The following is a 27,212-nucleotide window of genomic DNA, read 5'->3' as shown; positions in this document are numbered from 1 at the left end:
GTGCTGAGGGTAATATGTGTTCAAGCACGTGGTAGTGTGTGGCGCATTTTGTGTGTGTGCTCATATCCCCGTGTGTGGTGAGTATCCCATGTCGGGGCCCCACCTTAGCAACTGTACGGTATATACTCTTTGGCGCCATCGCTCTCATTCTTTAAGTCCCCCTTGTTCACATCTGGCAGCTGTCAATTTGCCTCCTACACTTTTCCTTTCATTTTTTCCCATTATGTAGATAGGGGCAAAATTGTTTGGTGAATTGGAAAACGCGGGGTTAAAATTTCACCTCCCAACATAGCCTATGATGCTCTCGGGGTCCAGACGTGTGACTGTGCAAAATTTTGTGGCTGTAGCTGCGACGCCTCCAACACTTTTCCTTTCACTTTTTCCCCATTATGTAGATAGGGGCAAAATTGTTTGGTGAATTGGAACGCGCGGGGTTAAAATTTCGCTTCACAACATAGCCTATGACGCTCTCGGGGTCCAGACGTGTGACTGTGCAAAATTTTGTGGCTGTAGCTGCGACGGTGCAGATGCCAATCCCGGACATACACACATACACACACACACACATACACACACACATTCAGCTTTATATATTAGATTGAAACAAAATATATTAGAAAGCTCTAGAACTTTTCATTTACATACTGTACTTTATAAGCATAAACCAGAAAAACTCTTGACATGTAATAAAGACAGCTAAGAAGTTGTCATTGTGGGGGTCCAGGAGCTGGGACTGTCCCCCATTGCTAGCATGAAGCACTAATGCAGGGTATGTGCACATGATGATGCGTTTTTGAAGGAAAACCCACTTTATGAAAATGCATTAGGCTGGCTTTTTGTGACGTGGCTTCGCTGCCACCTTTTCCGTCATCTTTTACAGAGGCTCTGCCAACAGCGGCTTTCCTCTTAGTTTTACAATGTAGTGGCAAGTGTCACCCTAAGAATGAACATGTTAATTCTTTTAGCAGATGCATGGTTTAAAACTGTTAAAAGAAGTAACAAAAGATGGAAAATGTGCAGAGAGATGGTTTCAACAACAAAATCAATGTCATTGTGACATTTATTGTTTGTTTCGTGCAATGGTTTTGCATCACTTTTTGGAGTATTTCAGGCAGAATGTGTGCACATACACTTACAGTTTCATTATTTACGGAAATATCAGGACTAAAAGTGAAAGTGCCCCAATGACTTCAAAGGGAATCTGTCATCAGATTTTTGACACCTATTATGAGAGCAGCACGGGTGTCAGGCTGCTGCAGTGCAGTACAGCGCAACCTCCACCAGGGGGAGCTTGAGAAGAAAGTGAGACTGCACACACAGGACAGCAGAACAGACGCCACCAAGTGGCGAGAGAGTGGTCAGACAAGCCGAGTCAAAAGCACGATAGCACGACAGTATAATAGGATTAGACAGATGGATAGTCAGAACGCAGCCAGAGATCAGTAAACCAGAACGGGCAATATATGGTACAATAGGGACAAACAGCAACAAAGTAAATAACCAAGCCAGGAGATCAGAGCCGGAGAATCAAGCAGACAAACAGATAAATACTGGGAAAAGGGCAGAGGAAATTAACAGACACAAGACAAGTCAGGGTTCACAGCAGGGCAAATCAAGAGCTACCAGCAGGGTCAGGTTAACATGCCGAAGGCAGAACTATAGCTGACACTGCCAGCAAGATTCATGGGAGCTAAATAGCAAACCTGAACCCAGAATGAGGCAGAGCAAAGTTAACTCTTGACATGATCCGTCCAGAAAAAAGGGCAGACGCTAATAAACCCTGGAACGTATCATGACAGTACCCTCCTCTCAAGGGGGGGCCACTGGACCCCCAGGTTTCCCAGGATAACGTGCATGAAATGCCTGACCAATCGATCAGCAAGGACAGATCGCGCCGGGACCCAAGATCGATCCTCAGGACCATAACCCCTCCAATGGACTAAATACTGAAGAGAACTATGGACCATGCGAGAATCCATGATCCGTTCTACTTCAAACTCGGTCTGACCATCCACAGAGACAGGAGGCGGAGGGGATGGAGGCCCAGCAGAAGATGGTACAAAGGACTTAAGAAGGGATTTATGGAGCACATTGGGGATCCGAAGTGACTGAGGAAGGCGTAAACGAAAGGCAACTGGATTGACCACCTCAATGATCTCGTAAGGACCAATAAACCAGGGACCAAGCTTAGGAGAAGGAATCTTTAGACGAATGTTCTTGGTAGACAACCACACTTTATCTCCTACCAGGAATATAGGTCCTACAGACCGTCGCTTATCAGCAAAAAATTTATGTTTGCCCTGAGCCTTCCTAATGTTCTTCTGAACCTCCCTCCACACCTCCCCAAACCGTTGCACTGCCGTATCAGCCCCTGGACATCCTGAATCCAGCCTAGAAAATTCACCAAAATGGGGGTGAAAACCGTAGTTACAGAAGAATGGAGAGGTGCCCGTGGACTGGTTAATCAGATTATTAAATGCAAATTCAGCCACGGGCAATGAAGAACACCAATCATCCTGCTGAGACGTAGCAAGACACCTCAAAATCTGTTCAAGTGACTGGTCCTCTCCGTCTGCCCGTTGGTCTCAGGATGGTAAGCAGAGGAGAAGGTCAAACAAATACCCAATCTTTTACAAAATGCCCTCCAAAATTTGGACACAAATTGTACTCCTCTATCAGAAACCACACTCAAAGGCACGCCATGCAGCCGTACAACGTGCTCAACAAACAATCTAGATACTGTCTCAGCATTAGGCAATCCTGCCAGAGGTACAAAATGCGCTTGATTACTGAATCTGTCAACCACTACCCAGATTACAGTTTTGCCATTGGAAGGAATGAGATCAGTGATAAAATCCATGGACAAATGAGTCCAAGGTCTATCTGGAATTGGCAATGGCATCAATTCCCCGGCCGGCCGGTTATGGGAGCTCTTAGCACGGGCACAGGTATCACAAGCAGACACAAACTCAATGATATCAGAGTTCATGGTGGGCCACCAAAACAACCTAGCAATAGCTTTCCGGGTGGCAGAGATCCCGGGGTGACCACTAAGAGCAGAATCGTGGAACTCCTGGAGAATCCTCAATCGGTACTGAACTGGGACAAAAAGCTTATTGTCAGGCAAAGAGGGAGAAGCAAGAGACTGAGCCTTTCGAATCTCCGGCTCCAATTCAGAGGATACCCCCACAACAACAACCCCATGCTGAAGAATGGAGGAAGGAGGTTCGGGGGGTGATATCGGATCAAAACTGTGAGATAAGGCATCAGCCTTGACATTCTCGGAACCAGGCCGAAAAGTGATTGAAAAATGAAAACGAGAGAAAAAAAAGGGACCACCTAGCCTGTCTAGGAGTTAACCATTTGACGGTTTCAATATAAGACAAATTCTTGTGGTCAGTAATCACCGTGATCCGATGAACCGCCCCCTCCAAAAAATGCCTCCATTCTTCAAAAGCCAATTTTATGGCCAATAACTCCCGATTCCCAACATCATAGTTCCTCTCAGCAGAAGAAAACTTACGGGAGAAAAAGGCACATGGTCTCAAGTTGGTCAAAGTAACGGGTCCCTGAGACACCACTGCCCCTACTCCCACCTCTGATGCGTCCACCTCTACAATGAATGGTTTAGATGGATCGGGCTTAACTAATACAGGAGCAGACATAAAACATTTTTGTAATGTAATAAATGCTTCAACTGCCAAGGATGACCAAACTTTGAGATCAGCCCCCTTGCAAGTGAGATCGGTGAGTGGCTTGACTACCTGAGAATACCCTTTTATAAATTTCCGGTAATAATTGTCAAAACCCAGAAAACGCTGCAACCCCTTGAGGTCTCTGGGTTGCACCCAATCAACAATGGCCTGTACCTTTCCGGGATGCATCCGAAACCCATTCGCAGAAAGGATGATTCCCAGAAAAGAAAGCTCCTGGACACAAAACAAACATTTCTCTGGATTAGCAAACAAAGAATTTCCCCGTAACCGGTGAAGAACAGCACGTAAATGACCAATGTGAGATTCCTTGTCAGGCGAGAAAACAAGGATATCATCCAGGTATACAACCATAAAGCGCCCGATAAAATCAGAAAAAAACATAATTCATGAAGTTCTGAAACACCGCGGGCGCGTTTGTGAGACCAAAGGGCATGACCAAATTTTCAAACAGGCCCTCGGACGTGAGAAATGCCGTTTTCCACTCATCCCCTTCCGGAATGCGGATAAGGTTATATGCTCCCCTAAGATCGAGTTTGGAAAACCACTTAGCCCCAGACAATTGGTTATAGAGATCATGAATGAGTGGGAGAGGGTAGGTATTTCTCACCGTAATTTTATTTAGTTCCCGGAAATCGAGGCATGGTTACACACACACCGGTAAGAGTTTTTAAGCATGATTATGGACATATATAAACACTTGCTCATTGGCTGGTGACATACTTCCCCTGACGAAGCCTGATTTGGGAGGCGATATGCGTGGGGCTATGGTCCACCCAGCCCCCTGGACACCTCGGCTTACTGGTTTATAGGTCGGTCTATACCATAGGTATTATGTCCCCTTGACTCATGTATGGAATCCACCATTATATATGGGTGATTTGTGGCCACTTTGCCTCATTATATATATTTTTTCTTTAAGGCTGTGAGTTACTGTTTTATATGGTTACCTTTAGATTCCCCATGAGCCGTTAGGCAGGACAGTATTATTATATACGTTTTGTATATCCTATGGGCATACTGACAGGCTGTAATTATTGTCTATATATAGAAATGTATACTCTGTATCCAGGTGGTCTGTGGTGGTGTAGTGTTTTTAACTGTTTTTATTGTTTTTGCCAATAAAGTGTTCTTGTATTTTGCCTACATATTGGGTGGTGTGCATTTCTATAGCAGTGTCTTTTCTCTTTTCTTGTGGAAATCGAGGCATGGGCGCAAACCACCATCTTTTTCTTGACAAAAAAAACCCGCGGCCACAGGTGAGACAGAGGGACGGATGTGATCTTTGCGTAGACTATCAGAGATATAGTTTTTCATAGCAGTACGTTCTGGGCCAGAAAGATTGTACAAACGGGCTTTGAGCAATTAGAACCCGGAATAAGGTTGATGGTACAATCATAAGGACGATGGGGTGGTAAGACCTCAGCCTCTTTTTCGGAGAACACATCACCAAAGTCCTTTAGGTACTCCGGAATACCCTCCGGACAATTGGAACAATTAGGACCCCATTTAACAATATCACGAGATCCCCAGTCTATAACAGGATTATGCCTCTACAACCAGGGGAACCCCAACACCAGTCCCGCAGGAAGATTATTCATAACATAACATGAAATTCGTTCCTCGTGCAAAGAACCCACCTTGAGGAGGAACTCCTCAGAGACAAATTTAAGGACATTTTGAGCCAACGGTGTCTTATCAATGGCAACGATATGGATGGGAGTCTCTAGCCTAACTGTCCCTAACCTTAACTTGGACACCAGACTATAGTCAATGAAGTTCATGGAAGATCCACAGTCCACAAACGCTGAAGTGGATGCAAAAACACCTCCATAACACAGTGTCACGATCCATGTTTGGATCTGTGGCAGATCTGGTTTCCTTCAGATTACAACCTTTTTTCCTTTCAGGTCATCGGGGGTTAATGCAGTTTTTTTCCCCGGTGGCCGCTGGTGTAATTGCATTGCAGCTTGTTCTGCTGATGTGGGTGGTGACCACTCCCACCTTCCTTTAAAAGGTCACCTGGTGCATCAGCTGACTGTTGGTTATACAGGTCCTTTGGATACCAACCTTGCTAGAATAGGAGCTTGCTGAGTGCTGTTGTTCTACAGCTGAATACTTATTCCTGGTGCCTTACTCTGCTGTGCGGTGCATTGCAGCAGAGAAAGCTAAGTGTGGTGTTATTGTTTATTTGTCCCTTTGTTGTTTGTAACTTTCCCAGTGGGGCGGTGGGACCAGTGCTCTCACCTGCCAGCTCCCTACATAGGGATTAGAGCAGGGCAAGTGAGGGACTAGGTATCCTGGTCGGCTACGGGTTGAAAGAACCTGTATAGGGATGGTAGCAAGATCAGGGCACAGCCTCAGGTGAGTGCAGGAGGTGCCCATTCCCCGTTCCCTACCGACAGGGCCCACCGGTGTCCCCGGTGTACCCTTGTGTGTTTCGCCGTTTTGTGACCGACCACCTGCCAGGTCGTGTCACACCAGGACAGTCACATCGTAACATTATAACCAACCCATTTTTTTTTTCTGGTGAGCTATGGCTCAAATGCAGGCCTTTGCCCACCTGCTTCAGACCCTCACTGACGCGTTTAAGATGCTGCATGGTGAGGTGGTGCAGCAGCTGCAGCAGTTGGTGGGGTTTTGGGTTTCGGCCCAGGTTCATGCTCAACCAGAGCTCAAGATATCTCTTCCTGACAAGTTCTCTGGTGGGAGAGATAAATTTTTGGTTTTTCAGGAAGCCTGTAAGCTATACTTTAGGCTCCGCCCTCGTTCATCAGGGAGTGAGGAACAGCGTGTGGGGATTATAATCTCCCTTGTTAAGGGTGATCCTCAATCCTGGGCTTTCTCCCTGTCGGCCGGTTCTCCATCTTTACTGTTGGTGCACGAGTTTTTTGCAGCTTTGGCACTTGTGTATGGGGATCCTGATGGCGTCTCCCTGGCAGAATCCCGACTGCGTAAAATCAAGCAGGGGGCTCGGCTGGCTAAGGAGTACTGCTCGGAGTTCAGGAGGTGGGCCACTGACACACTGGAATGACCCTGCCCTTAGGAGCCATTTTAGGCAGGGTCTGTCTCCAAGGTTGCAGGATACTCTTGTGCAGTATGCCGCCCCCAGGTGGTTGGAGGCCGCCATGTCCCTTGCCATCCGGGTAGACGCTTGAGGGAGACATACACTTAATGTGCCACCGAGCAGGTGGATGAACCAATGCAGGTGGGAGTTGTTTCCCAAACGGGGTTGCCTGCGGTTCACCGTAGTACGGGTGCATGTTTTTACTGTGGGCAGACTGGTCATTTTATCGGTGTCTGCCCAGCTTGCGCCAAAGTACCTGTACTACCTAAGAAGCCGCGTCCCCATGGTCGTGTGGAGGGAGGCGACCAGGGAGTGTATATTTCCTCCATATCTTCTCAATGTAACCTGTCAGCTGAAGTAGTGGTTGGCGGGGTAACTGAGTGTAGACCGGTGCTTGTGGACAGTGGAGCAGGTGTCAATCTGGTGGATGCTCATTTTATCCAGACCCATGGCCTGAGGTGTAGAACACTAACTATACCCATAAGTGTTCAGGCCATTGACTCCGTACCACTCAGCCAGGGGTGGGTGACCCAAGTCGTGGATGTTATATACCTGCGTATAGGGACTCATCATGAGGAGTCCCTGTCGTGCTACGTCTTGGGGGGAATACCAACACCCATCGTTTTAGGACTCCCTTGGTTGAAAAAACACAACTCGGTCATAGATTGGCAGTCAAGGGAAGTGGTCAGCTGGGATCAGTCGTATGAGGGCTGCTGCCCAGGGGCAACTGTCTCTGCCATCCTTCTACAACCTACCCCTTCATCTCCAGTGGGGGCAGCAGAGATGCTGCCAGAGAGTAGGGACAAGACACCAGCCTCACTACATACTAACCCGGTGTGGCACACTTCTCCCCTTGATAAAGCGATCAGCAAAACGCGTGTCGGGGTTTCAGTGACAGAGGACAGGCGGGCGACATGGGTATGTGTTAAGTGACTACCTTGACTTACCTCTGCACTATGCACTTGAAAGGCTAATTGTGACTGGGCTCTCTATGCCTACAAAAATGACTATGCCTCACACACTATCCCAGAGCCTGAGTATATCTACTTCCTCTATCCTGCTTGTGCACTTTGCTTGAGTAAAAATCCTTCCTCTGATATTTGATTTTAATTATAGTATGTGAATTATATGTAATTCAATAAAATTTGTTATCTTTTTACCTTCTCTTTCTGAGTGGTGTGTTAAGGTATGTTTGTACCTGGCAATTGGGTTTAGTGTATATGCACACACCCCTTCCATGCTGTTTGGGATTTCTTTTCACGGTGAAGGAACCCTAATATTAGCATAGATAGGCTTTTGGATATTTTTTTGTATACTAACCCGGTGTGTCAGAGACCTCTTAGGAGGAGGGGTGAGAGGAGGGTGGTGGTTCCCTCTGAGCATAATGGGGGTGTGAGTATGGTGACACAGGGGGACGCCTCTGTTGTTAAAGGGAACCTGTCACCCCGTTTTTTCAGATTGAGATCAAAATACTGTTAAATAGGGCCTGCGCTGTGCGTTACAATAGTGTATGTACTGTACCCTGATTCCCCACCTATGCTGCGAAATACATTACCAAAGTCGCCGTTTTCGCCTGTCAATCAGGCTGGTCAGGTGGGCGTGGTGACATCGCTTTTCTTCCCCAGCTTTCCGTTGGTGGCGTAGTGGTGTGCGCATGTCCAAGTTACGAATCCACTGCGCGCACATGAAGAAACAGCGCGCGATCTGCGCTATTACCCCTGTCATCGGTGGGGGCGGCCATCTTCCTGGGGCCGCGCGTGCGCAGATGGAGTGCTCTGCTGCACGGGGCTTCAGGAAAATGGCTGCGGGATGCCGCGCGTGCGCAGATGGAGATCGCGGCGGCCATTTTCCTGAAACCGAGATGCAGCTGGTGTAATTGCACTGCAGCTTGTTCTGCTGATGTGGGTGGTGACCACTCCCACCTTCCTTTAAAAGGTCACCTGGTGCATCAGCTGACTGTTGGTTATACAGGTCCTTTGGATACCAACCTTGCTGGAATAGGAGCTTGCTGAGTGCTGTTGTTCTACAGCTGAATACTTATTCCTGGTGCCTTACTCTGCTGTGCGGTGCATTGCAGCAGAGAAAGCTAAGTGTGGTGTTATTATTTCTTTGTCCCTTTGTTGTTGTAACTTTCCCAGTGTTGTATTAGTGCAGCGGTGGGACCAGTGCTCTCACCTGCCAGTTCCCTACATAGGGATTAGAGCAGGGCAAGTGAGGGACTAGGTATCCTGGTCAGTGACGGATTGAAAGGACCCGTATAGGGACAGTAGCAAGATCAAGGCACAGCCTCAGGTGAGTGCAGGAGGTTCCCGTTCCCCGTTCCATACCGACAGGGCCCATCGTTGTTAAAGTGTCCCCCGTGTACCCTTGTGTGTTTCACCGTTTTGTGACCAACCACCTGCCAGATTGTGTCACACCAGGACAGTTACATCGTGACACACAGTTCCACCTCTAACAAAACTTTTTGAAATGACGAAAATGGTACCTGTGAGACTGGATGACCTCCTAGACCATCACCCAGACTCGGCAGCTTGTTACTCGATGGACAAGAGGGGCAGTCCTTCTTCCAATGTCCTGGATCTCCACAGTAAAAACATAATTTTCCATCACGTCGCAGTTTCCTCTCCTTCTCTTCTAAATTGATGGCACCAACTTACATAGTCTCCTTGAATGACATCACCTCAGACTTGGCAGGCAAAACAGGAATCTCACGCTGGATAATTCTCTCCCGTAATCTCCGGTCCATACGAATGGCCTGAGTCATGGCCTCCACCAGGGAACTGGGAGGCGTGTGAAGGGCCAGCGCGTCTTTGAGATGATCAGAAAGTTCTCTCTCAAACAGGTGCCTCAGAGCAGAGTCACCCCAAGACACCTCAACGGACCACCACCTAAACTCAGAACAATACTGTTCAGCAGTGACTTCATTCTGGGAGAGACTCATGATCATGTCCTCTGCAACCCTGACCCGGTCCGGTTCGTCATAAATAAGTCCCAGAGCCTCAAAGAATCTATCCATAGACACACGTTCAGGGGCAGAAGCAGGTAAAGAGAAAGCCCATGATTGAGGTCCCTCCCGCAGTAAGGAAATTATCCCCACCCGCTGACTCTCATCTCCCGAAGATAGAGGTCTAAGAGAAAAAAAAAAGCTTGCAACTCTCCTTAAAAGTATGAAATTTCTCCCTCTCCCCAGAGAAGGTATCTGGGAGCTTGACAGTAGGTTCAGGAGAGTGCAAAGAGACATCAACAGTGTTAGAGTGCTTACAGTCAGTCTGCAACAATTTAACTGTGTCAGAAAGCTCCCTTTGCAGGTGGTTATGAGATGAGGACAAGGCCCTCTGTTCCACAAACAGGTCTTGTAACATAATTGTCAAACTGTCCATTGGATCCGCCAAGCTATGGAGCGGATCCATAGCAAACAGAGCAGAGGGAAAAAAAATGCAGAAATCCCTTTAAATGTATTGGTCAGCTATAATGTCAGGCTGCTCCAGGGGGAGCTTGAGAGGAAAGTGAGACTGCACACACAGGACAGCAGAACAGACGCCAACAAGTGGTGAGAAAGTGGTCAGACAAGCCGAGTCAAAAGCACGAGATAGCACAACAGTATAATAGGATTAGACAGATGGATAGTCAGAACGTAGCCAGAGATCAGTAAACCAGAACAGGCAATGTACGGTACAATAGGGACAAACAGCAACAAAGCCAGGCGATCAGAACCGGAGAATCAAGCAGACAAACAGAGAAATACTGGGAAAAGGGCAGACAGAGGGAGTTAACAGACACAGGACAAGTCAGGGTTCACAGCAGGGCAAATCAAGAGCTACCAGCAGGGTCAGGTTAACACACCGAAGGCAGAACTATAGCTGACACTGCCAGCAAGATTCATGGGAGCTAAATAGCAAACCTGAACCCAGAATGAGGCAAAGTTAACCCTTGACATGATCCGTCCAGAAAAAAGGGCAGACACTAATAAACCCTGGAACGGATCATGACAACGGGTTCATGCAGTTTCGATAAAATCACTGTTTTAAATAAAGGAAGATTAATGTCTAGCTTGTGAGTGCTGGGATTTTCTTTTAGGCCCCATTCACATGTTCAGTATTTGGTCAGTATTTGACCTCAGTATTTGTAAGAAAAAATCATGAGTGGCACATAGGAAAAGTATAATATATAATATAGTATAATAATAGAAACACGTCACCACTTCTGTATTTATCACCCACTCCTGGTTTTGGCTTATAAATACTGAGGCAAAATACTGACCAAATACTGAATGGGTGAATGTGGCATCACCATTATAATAGGAGCAGTTATAAATATTCTGGGCCTTGGTGCCAAACTGTAAGACTATTCTCACAAGGATTAAACTTAAGAAAATTCCAATATGTATTTGCTCAGCACTCCGTGGCAGGAATCCAGGACAGAACCTTGGGTTTCTGCCATGGATTCACAGTTGGAACTGCCTTGGCTAGTCCTATTTAGTTCGCCCAGAAACCACTTCAATAAATGTCATAATAACTTGAAAGTTTTGGAAATGGCATAGGAAAAAACAAGGACATATGAATGGCAAAGTGGTCTTGAAAGTGGAAATAATTCCTTTTGCAAGGGGCACTCCATGTGGATTCAGCTCCAATGAGGAGTGAGTAATAGGTTACTATTTTAGCTATGACATACAGGTAACAAAGCAAATGAACTGAGTTCGGACTTCTATTACAAAATCTTTATAACTTGGTTTTTAAGTGGTTGTCCCAAACTAAGTGAACTTCACACTATATATCTAACTATTTAACCGCTTACCGACATATGATGTCTCCCTGACGATGATGCTCATGGTGTTCAAAGGTGGATTTCTTCTGTGGTCGGTATGCTGCAAATCCCTGGTAGCTAGTATGTCACTCAGACCCAGTAATCATAGGAGTGTTATCCAATAACTTTATACCAGGCTATTACCCCAAGTTTTTATCATTTCTCAAGAAAAAGTACATACCTGAGGAAGACATTTAGACTGCCGAAACACGTTGTATGTACTTTTTCTTGAGAAATAATAAAAAACTTTTTTGGATAAGAAACCTACACCCACAGGAGCGCAAATAGCCTGGTATAAAGTTTATTTACTGTCAATGTATGACGTGATTGCGGGGTACCGATGGGTTGCCATGATGGACGGTGGTCTAACTTGACTGTCATGACGGTACTCTTGTTAAAGCCAGACTGTAGCTGGTGTTCATAGGAGACAGTGATTTTTGCTATATATAGAAATACTGTGGTGTTGCTGTGTATAGCAGAAATCAGACAATCACAGGTTCAGGTTCACTAAGGAGACTAACAAATACAGTTGAAAGTGAATAAAAAATGTTTTTAAAAATGACAAAAATAATAAAAAAAATAGAAGTTCAAATCACCACCATTTTCATCCATTAAAAAATAATTAAAATACACATATTGGGTATCACTGTGTTCGTAAAAGTCAGACCTATCAAAATATAAAATAAATTAACCCGATTGGTAAAAGGCATAATGAGAAGAAAAAAAAAATCGAAATGCGGAAACACTGTAATAAAATGAAATAAGAGATCAAAACATCATATCTACCCCAAAACGGTAAAATTAAAAACGTCAGCTCAGGGCGCAAAAAATAATCCCTGATACAGCCTCACTGACCAAAAATTGAAAACGTTACGAGTCTTGGAAAATGGCGACACAACTGAAGTTAATTTTTTTTTTACAAATTTACGTTTTTTTTCACCACTTAGATAAAAAAATAATTACCGCATTCATGTTTGGTATCTGTATAATCATACTGACCCGGAGAACTAGATTACCATGTCAGTTTTACAGTATAGTGAACAAGGCAAATAAATGAAAAAATAAATTTCAGAATTGCGTTTTTTTTTTTGCTGTTTCCCCACACTTGGAGATTTTTCCCACTTTCAGTAAAACACATTCTAAAATGGATGGTGTCGTTGAAAGCAACACTATGTCCCGCAAAACAAAAAGCCCTCATATTGCTATGGAGGACAGAACAATAAAAAAGTTATAGCTCTTGGTAGAAAGGGAGAAAAACTTGAAAGTACTAAAGTGGAAAATTGCCCAGTTAGGAAGGGGTTGATAATCTAACCTCTTTTCCATTGTACTTCAACTCAAAATTCCCTACCATTCCCTCTCTACTCTAACTTTCTGTCTGTATTTTTTTTCTTACTTTTGATGATGATTAGTTTGAGTTCCCCAACATACACTGGGTATTCTCAAACACATTATCATGGGGGCTGCAGCTGTTCTCAATTGCTAAGCATACTTTTCTGCCCTGAAACGAAGCATCATCAGGGTTGGACCTGTGGTCACTTACCACAGATTTTGTCACCACCGTCCCCTGATGACATCCTGTTTCAGTAGCAGTAATACAAAAGTGACTGCAGCTTCTTTCATGCTGTACCCCATCTTCAGTCATTCACTGAAACAAGGCATCATCGGGGATGGTAATAGAAGCAGGGTGAGTGACAGCAGAATCACCCCACAACTTCTGTCACCGCCTTGAAAAGAATCGTCATCAAGGGGTGGTGATTAGTGATGAGCGAGTATACTCGTTGCTCGGGTTTTCCCGAGTATTTGTTATTGCTCGGAGATATAGTTTATCAACTCAGTTGCATGATTTACGACTTCCAGATACGCTGAATACATGTGGGAATTCCATAACAAACAGGCATTCCTCACATGTATTCAGCGTATCTGGAAGCCGTAAATCATGCAACTGAGGCTATGAAAACTATATCCCCGAGCAATAAACAATACTCGTAGGTCACCCAAGCGTGCTCGGGAAAACCCGAGCAACGAGTACACTTGCTCATCACTAGTGGTGATAGAAGCAAGGTGAGTGACAGGAGTGCCGCTCTCTGATGACGATTTGCTTCAGGGTGGTGCAGAAACACGAAGACCGCACTCGCCCTGCTTTTATCACTGTCCCCTGCTGACGTTTTGTTTCAATGAACAAGGTAGTGGGAACAGAAGCAGTGTGGACTGAAGATGTCAGGCGGCATAGAGACGCTGCAGCACTTTATCGTCACTGCTATTACAAAATGGCGACATCCACAAGCGAGGGTGAAATAAGATGTGGTAAATGACCTCAAGGCCAACACTCCATTTCAGGGTGGAAACGGAAGCAGTGGGAGTGAGAGCAGCCCTATAATAACAATCCATTTGAGAATATCCAGTGCGTGGGAGACTCAAACAAATAGTCATCAGAACCAAGAAAAAAATAACACACCGAAAGTTGGAGTAGAGAGAGAAAAGTAGGGAATTTTGAAGTGAGGTACATTAGAAAAGTGGTTAGATGGGCAGCACGGTGGCGCAGTGGTTAGCACTGCAGCCTTGCAGCGCTGGAGTCCTGGGTTCAAACCTCACCAAGGACAACATCTGCAAAGTGTTTGCGTGGGTTTCCTCCGGGTACTCCGGTTTCCTCCCACATTCCAAAGACATACTGATAGGGAATTTAGATTGTGAGCCCCATCGGGGACAGCGATGATAATGTGTGTAAAGCGCTGCGGAATATGTTAGCGCTATATAAAGATTATTATTATTAGATTAGTAAATTAAATAGACAGCCCCTTTAAGTAATTAATAGGCACTTAAAGTCAGATTTGTGTCCAACATATTTTCTAAAACAACAAGTGAGATGTATATTTTAACGGGTAGAGCGGAAAAAGCTGCTGCCAAGCCAAACTAACACATACCCGATCTCTCTTTACATCGACAGGTGACACATAGGGCAACATACATATTGTGATCATCAACCAACTGATGCATTCTTTATGGTTTTAACTGGTTTATGGTTCTCAAATTTCTGGCCAGCTTAGAATATGGAATTGTACGTACAGTTTTCTTGTCATTTTTTTTGCTACAAACATTTCCTTAAACAGAAAAAGTACACATCACTGCCACAACCATATGGATTTTTGTGAGATGTATAAAATTTAATGTGCTTTTTTATCTGAATATTTAAAAAGAAAATGATGATATTTTTTTTGTTCAAGTCAAACACTAGTGAACGTTAGTGGATTTTTTCTTACGTTGAAGAAGCATGTCGTCACAATACTACAATGTTACATGTTATGGCTTATAAGTGCATGGCAAGCAAATCCCTGAGAAGCCATTAACATAGCCATTTGTTGAATTCTCACCACTGATATATATAACAGCTGAATGATATCTATACAGTGGAGTAAGCACATTTACCCAACATCAATAACAATCTTTATTGTCCATAAAAGTCCATCTTTAAATTAAAACTCAAAGAAAGAAAATAAAAGTTCACGTCGTATCCAGGGATGCAGCGCATCCATTTCTGCCATGAACCGTACACGGTAATAAATTAATAAATTCTTCATGTTTCCTGTAGAAAAAGAAGACAGATATTAGGAAAGAAATTAAGAAAACAAATATAAATATCAATGCTAAGTCTCCTATACACCATGTTCCAAATTATTATGCAAATTGGATTTAAGTGTCATAAAGATTTAATTGTTTTGTTTTTGAACTAAACTCATGGATGGTATTGTGTCTCAGGGCTCAATGGATCACTGACATCAATCTTAAACACATGTGATAATTAGTTTTCCAGGTGATTCTTATTAAAGGAAAACTACTTAAAAATGATGTTTCACATTATTAAGCAGGCAACAGTTTTCAAGTAACATGGGAAAGACAAAGGATCTCTCTGCTTTCGAAAAGCATTAAATAGTGCAATGCCTTGGACAAGGGATGAAACCATTAGATATTTTTGAAATCTTAAGCGTGATCATCGTACTGTTAAGAGATTTGTGGCTTAAAATGAGCACAGACGTGTTCGTGCTGATAAAGGCATAATGAGGAAGGTTTCTGCCAGGCAAGTTCATCGGATTAAGAGAGCAGCTGATAAAAAGCCATTACAAACCAGCAAACAGATATTTGAAGCTGCTGGTGCTTCTGGAGTTCCTCGAACCTCAAGGTGTAGGATCCTTCAAAGGCTTGCTTTGGTTCATAAACCTACTATTCGGCCACCCCTAAACAGTGTTCACAAGCAGAGACGGTTGCAGTGGGCCCAGACATACATGAAGACAAATTTTCAAACAGTCTTGTTTACTGACGAGTGTCAAGCAACCCTGGATGGTCCAGATGGATGGAGTAGTGGATGGCCACCATGTCCCAACAAGGCTGCGACGTCAGCAAGGAGGGCATAAAAAGAGATAAACTAATGGGGTGGCCACCATCTTCCCCTGACCTCAACCCTATAGAGCAGGGGTCCCCAACTCCAGTCCTCAAGGCCCACCAACAGGTCATGTTTTCAGGATTTCCTTTGCATTGCACAGGTGATGCAATTATTACCTGGGCAAGACTAAGGAAATCCTGAAAACATGACATGTTGGTGGGCCTTGAGGACTGGAGTTGGGGACCCCTGCTATAGAGAACCTTTGGAGTATCATCTAGCAAAAGATCTATGAGGGTGGGAGGCAGTTCACATCAAACAGCAGCTCTGGGAGGCTATTCTGACTTCATGCAAAGAAATACAAGCAGAAACTCTCCAAAAACTCACAAGTTCAATGGATGCAAGAATTGTGAAGGTGATATCATAGAAGGGGTCCTATGTTAACACTAGATGGTGGCCCGATTCTAACGCATCGGGTATTCTAGAATATGCATATCCACGTAGTATATTGCCCAGCGACGTAGTATATTGCCCAGCCACGTAGTATATTGCCCAACCACGTAGTATATTGCCCAGCCACGTAGTATATTGCCCAGCCACGTAGTATATTGCCCAGCCACGTAGTATATTGCCCAGCCACGTAGTATATAGCCCAGTCACGTAGTATATTGCCCAGCCACGTAGTATATTGTCCAGCCTCGTAGTATATTGCCCAGTGAAGTAGTATATTGCCCAGCCACGTAGTATATTGCCCAGCCACGTAGTATATTGCCCAGTTACGTAGTATATTGCCTAGTGACGTAGTATATTGCGCAGCCACGTAGTATATTGCCCAGCCACATAGTATATTGCCCAGTTACGTAGTATATTGCCGAGCTATGTAGTATATTGCACAGGCCACGTAGTATATTGCCCAGTGACGTAATATATTGGGCAGCCACGTAGTATATTGCCCAGCCACATAGTATATTGCCCAGTTACGTAGTATATTGCTGAGCTATGTAGTATATTGCACAGCCCACGTAGTATATTGCCCAGTGACGTAATATATTGGGCAACCACGTAGTGTATTGCCCAGCCACATAGTATATTGCCCAGTGACGTAGTATATTGCCCAGTGACGTAGTATATTGCCCAGTGATGTAGTATACAGCACAGAGCCACATAGTATATTTCCCAGTGACATAGTATATTGCCCACGTAGTATATTGCACAGCGAAGTAGTATACAGCATAGAGCCATGTAGTATATTGGCCAGTCATGTAGTATATTGCCCAGCCAGGTTTGTCACAGGTGAAAAAATAAAAAATAAACATATACTCAGTCCACGGCAGGTTCCGGTCCCAGGGTTGATGTTAGCGCAGGACCTGTGATGACGTCGCGGTCACATGACCGTGACGTCATGGCAGGTCCTTCTGCCACCGGAACCTGCAACGGAAGATGGCGGCCGGCGCGAGCTGCAACGGAGGGCGAGTATAGCAGGTTTTTTTTTAATTATTATTATTTTTAACATTACATTTTTTACTATTGATGCTGCATAGGCAGCGTCAATAGTAAAAAGTTGGGGACACACAGGGTTAATAGCGGCGGTAACGGAGTGCGTTACCCGCGGCATAACGCGGTCCGTTACCGCTGGCATTAACCCTGTTTTAGCAGTGACCGGTGGGGAGTATGCGGGCGACAGGCACTGACTGCGGGGAGTAAGGAGCGGCCATTTTCTCCCGGACTGTGCCGTCGCTGATTGGTCGCAGCAGCCATGACAGGCAGCTGCCGAGACCAATCAGCGAATGAATAACTGTGACAGAAGGACAGACAGACAGACAGATGGAAGTGACCCTTAGACAATTATATAGTAGATGTAACTTGGCCTGTTAGGATGTTTTGGAGTTACATAGCTTTTTTGTTCAGTGAATGTGACCTCCTAATGCTGCAAATTCCACAAATTAGCATTTTCAGCTCTTTAAAACATATCAAATGTTTAGAAATTCTACTGTGCCTAATAATTTGGAACAGTGCATTTTGAGAATTTTATTCATTTTGGAGATTATACTCTTATCATTGGGAGGTTTCTTCAATAAAATTTGATGTATAATCTAACGGGTGATGACTTTTATTAGACTGACTGTCATTTGCACTGACCATTTAGGAAAATCCGAGAAAAATATAATTTGCAGAATAATTTGGAACATGGTGTATTAGCACCAGGAAAGGTAAAACTCTTTTAGATCATAGATGGCCCAAAAGAAGAACTTACTGATTTTTAAGTAAATGACTCATGTTCATGCCTGGCACAGGTGCTTTAAAGACCCGTGTCGTACTATTAGGCTATGGAAAGATGGCATTTTTAAGAGTTTTTTTTTTTAGCAGATCAGATGTTAATCCTCTTTGATGTTCATATGAGGAATTTTTGATTTTTTTTTTCACTTCAGGTTTTGAAAAATGCTTGGTGGAAAAAAAAAAAAGAAAGCGCACATCAATTATTTGAAGCAGATCCAAAAGGAAACCTCTCCAAACTAGGCACCAAGGCCCCCTTCACATGTCGTGTTTCTGGTGTGTGTGGCATCCGTTTTCACACGTACTGGTGACATGTACACACCCATTATACTCTATGGGGCTGTGCACATGTCTGTGCGACCTCCACATAGATATGTCCTCATACACACATGAATGATATAAGTATGACATCCATGTGCCATCCGAGTGACACGAACGAGAACAGAATGCAGAACAGAAATTAACGATTTTTAGGTGTAAAACGTGCAAAGATATAGATAGATGGATATATAGATAACGTTGGATTCGGTGGACTGAGGCGGACCTGCGTGGGATTTTATTTTCTTTTTAATAAAGTGGTGAACCAGGAAAGTGTGAGGGAGTGTTTATTTAAATAAAAAAATGTTTTGTCTGTTTGGAAAATTCATAGTTGACATCAACCCAAAGCCCCATTAACAGAGCACTAGGGCAATTGGGAAGAGCAAAGGTGAAGCGTCAGAATTGGAGCATCTAATGAGATGAGCCACTTCTGGGGCGGCTGTGGGCTGGTATTTTTAGGTTGGAAGGGCCCAATAACCAGGGATCTTCCCAGCCTTATAATATCAGCTCGCAGCTGTCTGCTTTGCCTTTGCTGGTTACAAAAAATGGGAGGGGACCCCCCAAGTCATTTTTATTTATTAGGTTAATTCATGTACAGTAAACTACACAAGCATGGCACTAATTATATACAATGGGTACGGAAAGTATTCAGACCCATTTAAATTTTTCACTTTGTTTCATTGCAGACATTTGGTAAATTAAAAAAAATTATTTTTTTTCACATTAATGTACACTCTGCACTCCCATCTTGACTGAAAAAAACAGTAATGTAGAAATGTTTGCAATTTTAATTAAAAAAACTGAAATATCACATGGTCATAAGTATTCAGACCCTTTGCTCAGAAACTCATATTTAAGTCACATGCTGTCCATTTCCTTGTGATCCTCCTTGAGATGGTTCTACTCCTTCATTGGAGTCCAGTTTAATTAAACTGATAAGACTTGATTTGGAAAGGCACACACCTGTCTATATAAGACCTCACAGCTCACAGGGCATGTCAGACCAAATGAGAATCATGAGGTCAAAGGAACTGGCCAAGGAACTCAGAAACAGAATTGTGGCAAGGCACAGATCTGGCCAACGTTACAACAGAATTTCTGCAGTACTCAAGGTTCCTAAGAGTACATTGGCCTCCATAATCCTTAAATGGAAGAAGTTTGGGACCACCAGAAGTCTTCCTAGACCTGGCTGTCCAGCCAAACTGAGCAATCGTGGGAAAAGAGCCTTGGTGAGAGACGTAAAGAAGAACCCTAAGATCACTGTGGCTGAGCTCCAGAGATGCAGTAGGGAGACGGGAGAAAGTTCCACAAGGTCAACTATCACTGCAGCCCTCCACTAGTCGGGCCTTTATGGCAGAGTGGCCGACGGAAGCCTCTCCTCAGTGCAAGACATATGAAAGCTCGCATGGAGTTAGCTAAAAATCACATGAAGGACTCCCAGACTATGAGAAATAAGATGCTATGGTCTGATGAAACAAAGATAGACCATTTTTGGTGATAATTCTAAGCGGTATATGTGGAGAAAACCAAGCACTGCTCATCATCTGCCCAATACAATCCCAACAGTGAAACATGGTGGTGAAAGCATCATGCTAAGGGGGTGTTTTTCAGCTGCAGGGACAGGACGACTGGTTGCCATTTAAGCAAACATGAATGCGGCCAAGTACAGAGATATCCTGGATGAAAACCTCTTCCAGAGTGCTCTGGACCTCAGACTTGACAAGACAATGACCCTAAGCACACAGCTAAAATAACAAAGGAGTGGCTTCAGAACAACTCTGCGACCGTTCTTGATGGCCCAGCCAGAGCCCTGACCTAAACGCAATTGAGCATCTCTGGAGAGACCTGAAAATGGCAGAATTGGAGAGGATCTGCAAGGAAGAATGGCAAAGCATCCCCGAATCCATGTGTGAAAAACTTGCTGCATCATTCCCAAGAAGACTCATGGCTGTACTAGCTCAAATGGGTGCTTCTAATCAATTCTGAGCAAAGGGTCTGAATACTTATGACCATGTGATATTTCAGTTTTTCTTTTTTAATAAATTTGCAAAAATTACTACATTTCTGTTTTTTTTTTCCAGTCAACATGGGTGCAGAGTGTACATTGATGAGAAAAAAATGAACTTTTTTGAATTTACCAAATGGCTGCAATTAAACAAATAGTGAAAAATTTAAAGGGGTCTGAATACTTTCAGTACCCACTGTATCTCATGGAGATCTATCTATCAATCATCTATTTACCCCATATCGATCTATCCATCTATCTATATCTTTACAAATCTTTAAAACCTATCCTGCATTATTTTGAGGTATGTGTCACATGGATGGCACATGGATGGTACACACAGAGCCAAAAGAAAAGCACACTACATAGTAAAAACGGACAATCTCGCGCATATGTTTTTTTTAAGAGGATGAGTGAAGGGGGGCCGACGTGTTAAGGCTGCCAAAAATTGTTTCGGGTAATAACCTCTTCCAAAATATTTTAAAAACTCTTCAAAACTGTTTCCGAAAATGAATAAGTCCACCAAAGAAGCAGCGTTTTTCCTGAAGTGGATATCTAAGCTACTGCAAAGCCTTGCACATAGGGTAAGCGACATAGCAAATCGAAAGACTATACTACATTTCTAATTAGAGGCATTTGCTATTATTATTATTAATAATAATACAAAAATGATTATTCGCGCCTAGCCACACAGCATTAGTTATATGGACAGATGTAAAACACACACACACTCTCTAGCCACACTAGACCCTTCATGTATATGTTGGAGATAGGGCACCGAGCGTCTCGATGTATGGCGCAGAGCATCTCGGTATACTGGAGATATGCATATTGGGATCAGAGCGTCTCAGTGTACTGGATATACACTGAGATGCTCTGCGCCCTATATCCAGTACACCGAGACAATCTACGTCCTGTATCCAGTACACCGAGATGCTCTGCGCCCTATATCCAGTACACCGAGACAATCTACGTCCTGTATCCAGTACACCGAGATGCTCCGCGCCCTATATCCAGTACACTGAGACACTCTGCGCCCTATATCCAGTACACCGAGACGCTCTGCGTCCTATATCCAGTACACCGAGACAATCTACGCCCTGTATCCAGTACACCGAGATACTCCGCGCCCTATATCCAGTACACCGAGACACTCTGCGCCCTATATCCAGTACACCGAGACGCTCTGCGCCCTATATCCAGTACACCGAGACAATCTGCGCCCTATATTAAGTACACCGAGACAATCTGCGCCCTGTATCCAGTACAACGAGACACCCTGCGCCCTATATCCAGTACACCGAGACGCTCTGCGCCCTATATCCAGTACACCGAGATGCCCTGCGCCCTATATCCAGTACACAGAGATGCCCTGCGGCCTATATCCAGTACACCGAGATGCCCTGCGCCCGATATCCAGTACACCGAGACGCTCTGCGCCCTATATCCAGTACACCGAGACGCTCTGCGCCCTATATCCAGTACACAGAGATGCCCTGCGCCCTATATCCAGTACACAGAGATGCCCTGCGGCCTATATCCAGTACACTGAGACAATCTACGCCCTGTATCCAGTACATCGAGATGCCCTGCGCCCTATATCCAGTACACGGAGACGCCCTCCACCCTATATCCGGTACACCGAGACGCCCTGCGTCCTATATCCAGTACACCGAGACGCCCTGCGCCCTATATCCAGTACACGGAGACGCCCTGTGCCCTATATCCAGTACACGGAGACGCCCTGCGCCCTATATCCAGTACACGAGATGCTCGGCGCTGTATCTCAAACATATACACGAAGGGTCTAGTGTGGCTAGAGAGTGTGTGCGTGTTTTACATCTGCCCATAAGAACTAGTGCTCTTTGGCTAAGCGCGAATAATCATTTTTATTGATATACTTCACTAGACAAATCTATGATTTTTGCCTTATTCGCTGCTAGTTGGTGGTATACATACGAGCGCCACTGTACATTTATCCAGTATTATTATTACACCTACTACATTTTGGGATAGGATCTTGGAGATGGGAATACAGAACTGAGATTAGCCTTCTTTCCCCCTCTATTAGCAAATAGCAATGTGTATGCAGAGAAGGTAGTGCAATACTTACTGGTCGCCATCTTCTGCCGTTTCCAGCTCTGCTCTGGTGTCACATGACCACATTTGTGACCTACCCAATCACAGTGCTGCGCGGAGATAATTTTTCCTCAATGTAAGTCTATGGGATTCAGAACAAGACTAGAGCCTCAATCTGAGTCTTATAGATTTACATTGATAAAGTGACCCCGGCTCCACACAGCAGACACGGTGTGATTTGGTAGGTCACAAATGCGCATGTGCATACACATTACGATGTGCTAATAGAGGGGAAAATACAAAAGAAAATCACGAGTGCCCCTTTTAGTTCTAAGGTCTCACTCAGATGTCAGTGTCTATTCATGTATGCAAACAATGGTACGAGTGTCAGGGTTTTGGGTCCGGGTTTCATCAGTGTTTGGTCACAGTCAGTTTTTGCCATCAGTGTTTCATCAGTGAATAAATAAATACATTATAAAGCTCATCCAGTCCATTACTTTTCTCACTCAACCATAGGATTGTTTGGGTATTTTTCATCCATGTTGCCAGTAAAAAAAAATGACTGGTCCGTAATTTCAGCATGGATACAGTCCCCCAAAAATACAGTATCTGATCTGAATAGACCCATAGACTACAAGGGGTTCTAATTAGTGATGAGTGATCGTACTCGGATGTGTTATCTGAGCATGCTCGGGTGCTATCCGGGTGACTTCGGCTTGCTAGAAAAATATGTTTTGGGTCCCTGCAGCTGGATGTCTCATCGTTGTTAGGTTAATGCTAATACAAAATGGTTGTGTAGTTTGATCTCAGAATTTGGCTTTTTTTCACAGCCAGAATGAATTCTCCCCCTTAATCTTTGTGCGTCCTATTACTCAGTGAGCCTTCTAATCTGTAATATGGCACATAGTTCTAATGCTGAGCGACTTCCTGCTGTATTGTTCTACAAACACACTTGCAGCATAGGATGTCAGGAATGTGCAGGTTATTGTTACCAGATTATTCCAGGACTAGAGCTACTAGACCTTCCACAATGTTATCAATTCAAAATTGTACGGTAGTCAAAGTTGCTTTTGCTCCATAGAAAAAACATAGGGAAGTCACACTGTTTCTGATTTTAGCTGTGACTCATGGACCATATAACCCTAGATTAAGTGGTTGTTATAATTAATTGTTTCTTGCTTCTATGTGTTCCCATTAATGTTGCTGTTATCTGTACTGTTAAGCTGCTGAGGAACTCTGGACAGAATCAGTCTCCTTCTCCTCCTGGCAGCTGTCAATTGCCTTCCAGAATTGTTCTCAATTACACTACTATGTTTCTACAGAGCTCCTTCATCACAAGCAGGGAAGAGAGGATCATTATTAGTGATGAGCGAGTATGCTGGTTACTCTGAGCACGCTCGGGTGATCTCCGAGCATTTCGGCATGCTCGGAGATTTAGTATATGTCGACTCAGCTGCATGATTTGCGGCTGCTAGACAGCTTGAATACATGTGGGGATTCCCTAACAAGCAGGCACATGTACTCAATCTGTCTAGCAGCCGAAAATCATGCAGCTGAGTCGATAAACTAAATCTCCGAGCACGCTGAAATACTCGGAGAGCACCCGAGCGTGCTCGGAGAAACTCGAGTAACGAGTACACTCGCTCATCACTAATCATTATACAAAGAACTGACTGTTGGCAGAGTGACTGACCATTGGTGTCCATCTGTTCTCAGCTAATTAGAAGGCGGTGCGCTGAGCTAGATATTTTCAACAAGTAAACATCACACCTCTTCACTAGATCACTTAAACCATTATGTGAAGGCCGAACATTGTTCATTTTAATGATGTATAGAATAAATGTGATGTAAAGCAAAAAAAGCAAAATCAAAACATGTTTTGCACTTCTCCTATGAGTTTTATTACCGGAGTATATGAAGGATCTACACATATATCAGGTGGTTTCTAGGAAATATGTCATTTCAGGGTCTAAACTATACCTGCGAGTTCCATTTTAGTACAGTTTTCTCTTTGTGTCAACCTATACCATTACTCTTCCATAAAAGCTCAGTTTATTAGATTGATGCTGCTCTATTTGCCCCCACCATAATGTTGCAATTTCCATTCTATGTGCAAACAATAATGATGGTCTCTTAAAAATCTTGTTAAATGTATTTAGTGTTAAGGTACTGTCACACTAGACGATATCGCTAGCGATCCGTGACGTTGCAGCGTCCTCGCTAGCGATATCGTCCAGTGTGACACACAGCAGCGATCAGGCCCCTGCTGTGATGTCGCTGGTCGGGGAAGAAAGTCCAGAACTTTATTTCGTCGCTGGACTCCCCGTAGACATCGCTGAATCGGCGTGTGTGACACCGATTCAGCGATGTCTTCACTGGTAACCAGGGTAAACATTGGGTAACTAAGCGCAGGGCCGCGCTTAGTAACCCGATGTTTACCCTGGTTACCAGCGTAAAAAAACAAACAGTACATACTTACATTCAGCTGTCTGTCCCTTGCCGTCTGGTTCCTGCACTGACTGCTGGCCGTAAAGTGAAAGCAGAGCACAGCCACAGCGGTGAGTCACCGCTGTGTGACTCACCGCTGTGCTGTGCTTTCACTTTACGGCCAGCAGTCAGTGCAGGAACCAGACGGCAAGGGACAGACAGCTGAATGTAAGTATGTACTGTTTGTTTTTTCACGCTGGTAACCAGGGTAAACATCGGGTTACTAAGCGCGGCCCTGCGCTTAGTTACCCGATGTTTACCCTGGTTACGGGGGACCTCGGGATCGTTGGTCGCTGGAGAGCTGTCTGTGTGACAGCTCTCCAGCGACCAAACAGCGACGCTGCAGCGATCCGGATCGTTGTCGGTATCGCTGCAGCGTCGCTAAGTGTGACGGTACCTTTACACTAAATCACCAATTTCCTCCCATCAGGAGATAATTGAAAATGCTATTTAGGTCTTATTCACTAATTGTAAGCCCAACCAAGGGGGAGGAGGTGTTTCTCTGTAGATACTTGTACAGAATACTGACCAGTATACCCCCCAATGCCAGGGTCATACGACCATACTACAACTTAGGCCAGTCATGTCCTCAAAATGTATTTGTGACTGGTCCTGTGTGTTGGTCAAGGACTGGAGATGCTTGTTGCTGATATGCCTTCGTGTGCTCTGTGAAACGGATCAGGCTAGTGCAAACTGCAATTTTTTGTGTTCACACCCGTTGGTCCGTGTGAAAAATCACTGGTATACACATGTATACTGGTCATTATTGGATGAGTGCGCTGAAAATATGTACAGCACACTGATCAAAAATACGGTCTGAACTCGGTCTAAAGCAGTGGTCCCCAATGTGTGACTCTCCTGCTGCAGCGAAACATCTGCCGTCATGGCACGCTAGGAGCCACGGTTCGCAGCAGCTGGAGAGCCACAGGTTGTAGACGGCAGCGCTAAAGTAATATCTTGTGACAGCAGTTTAGGAAAGAAAAATAAAAGTTGGAATAACCCTATTCCTTAATCTTACATGTGGATAACTCAATTTGGATTATGTTGGGCTGAGATGTAGTAATGTGCAAAAGGTTTGGGCAGGTATGGAAAATATCAATGCTTTCAAAAATTATAAGTGATAATAGTTTATTTTAATCAATTGGCAAAATGCAAAGTGGATGAACAAAAAAAATCTAAATCAAATAAATATTTGGTGTGACCCCCTTTTGCCTTCATCACAATTTTTGAAAGAACTTGGTAGAGAGGTTGTTCAAAACATAACAGAGAACTGACCACAGATCTTCTGTGGATGAAGACTCAAAGTCGAGATAAGGGTTCTGTGGTGGCCATATCATCACTCCCAGGACTCCTTGTTCTTCTTTACATTGAAGATAGTTCTTAATGATACTGACTTGATGCTCAGGCTCGTCCTGCTTTGGAATAAATTTGGAGCTAATCAAATGAGTCACTGGTGGCATAGTTGTTGTGAATTCTGTTATCGAACTCCCTCCTGTGGTCATGAATGGTACTTCGGCGAGTTCTGTCCATGGACTCCCTCTGGTGGCTGTGAGTGGAGCTGCTGCTTCTGAGGTTCCTTCCACAGGTGACGTAGTTTATTCTTTGGCTGGCTGTTCTATTTAACTCCACTCAGATCGTTACTCCATGCCAGCTGTCAATGTTCTTGTACTGGTTCAGTTCGCTCTTGGATCTTTCTGGTGACCTGTCTACTCCAGCAGAAGCTAAGTTCCTGCTAGTTATTTATTTGTTCATTGTTTCCTTGTCCAGCTGGCTATCATGATCTTGCCCTGCTAGCTGGAAGCTCTGGGATGCAGAGTGGCACCTCCGCACCGTGAGTCGGTGCGGAGGTCTTTTTGCACACTCTGCGTGGTCTTTTTGTAGGGTTTTGTACTGACCGCAAAAATACCTTTCCTATCCTCAGTCTGTTTAGTAAGTCTGGCCTCCCTTTGCTGAAACCTGTTTCATTTCTGTGTTTGTGACTTTCATCTTAACTCACAGTCAATATATGTGGGGGGCTGCCTTTTCCTTTGGGGAATTTCTCTGAGGCAAGGTAGGTCGTGGTCGTGTTAGGTACGCTCCACGGCTATTTCTAGT

The 27,212-nt window shown here is 44.3% G+C and overlaps 1 protein-coding gene across 1 annotated transcript in view; it reads right to left on the bottom strand.

Annotated features, from left to right (window-relative positions):
• Positions 1-14,576: 14,576 nt before the first annotated feature.
• MFHAS1 (multifunctional ROCO family signaling regulator 1) overlaps positions 14,577-27,212 on the bottom strand; it is a 123,047-nt gene continuing 110,411 nt past the window's right edge. Inside the window, exon 3 of the mRNA XM_069742042.1 lies at positions 14,577-15,163. The gene's annotated coding sequence lies outside the window, so the exon portion shown is untranslated. The remainder of the gene's footprint in view (positions 15,164-27,212) is intronic.

The sequence above is a fragment of the Ranitomeya imitator genome, chromosome 1 (assembly GCF_032444005.1).
Source record: "Ranitomeya imitator isolate aRanImi1 chromosome 1, aRanImi1.pri, whole genome shotgun sequence".
Taxonomy (NCBI): domain Eukaryota; kingdom Metazoa; phylum Chordata; class Amphibia; order Anura; family Dendrobatidae; genus Ranitomeya; species Ranitomeya imitator.
The sequence above is the reverse complement of the archived record's forward strand: the minus strand, read 5'-3'. Positions and strand labels throughout refer to the sequence as shown.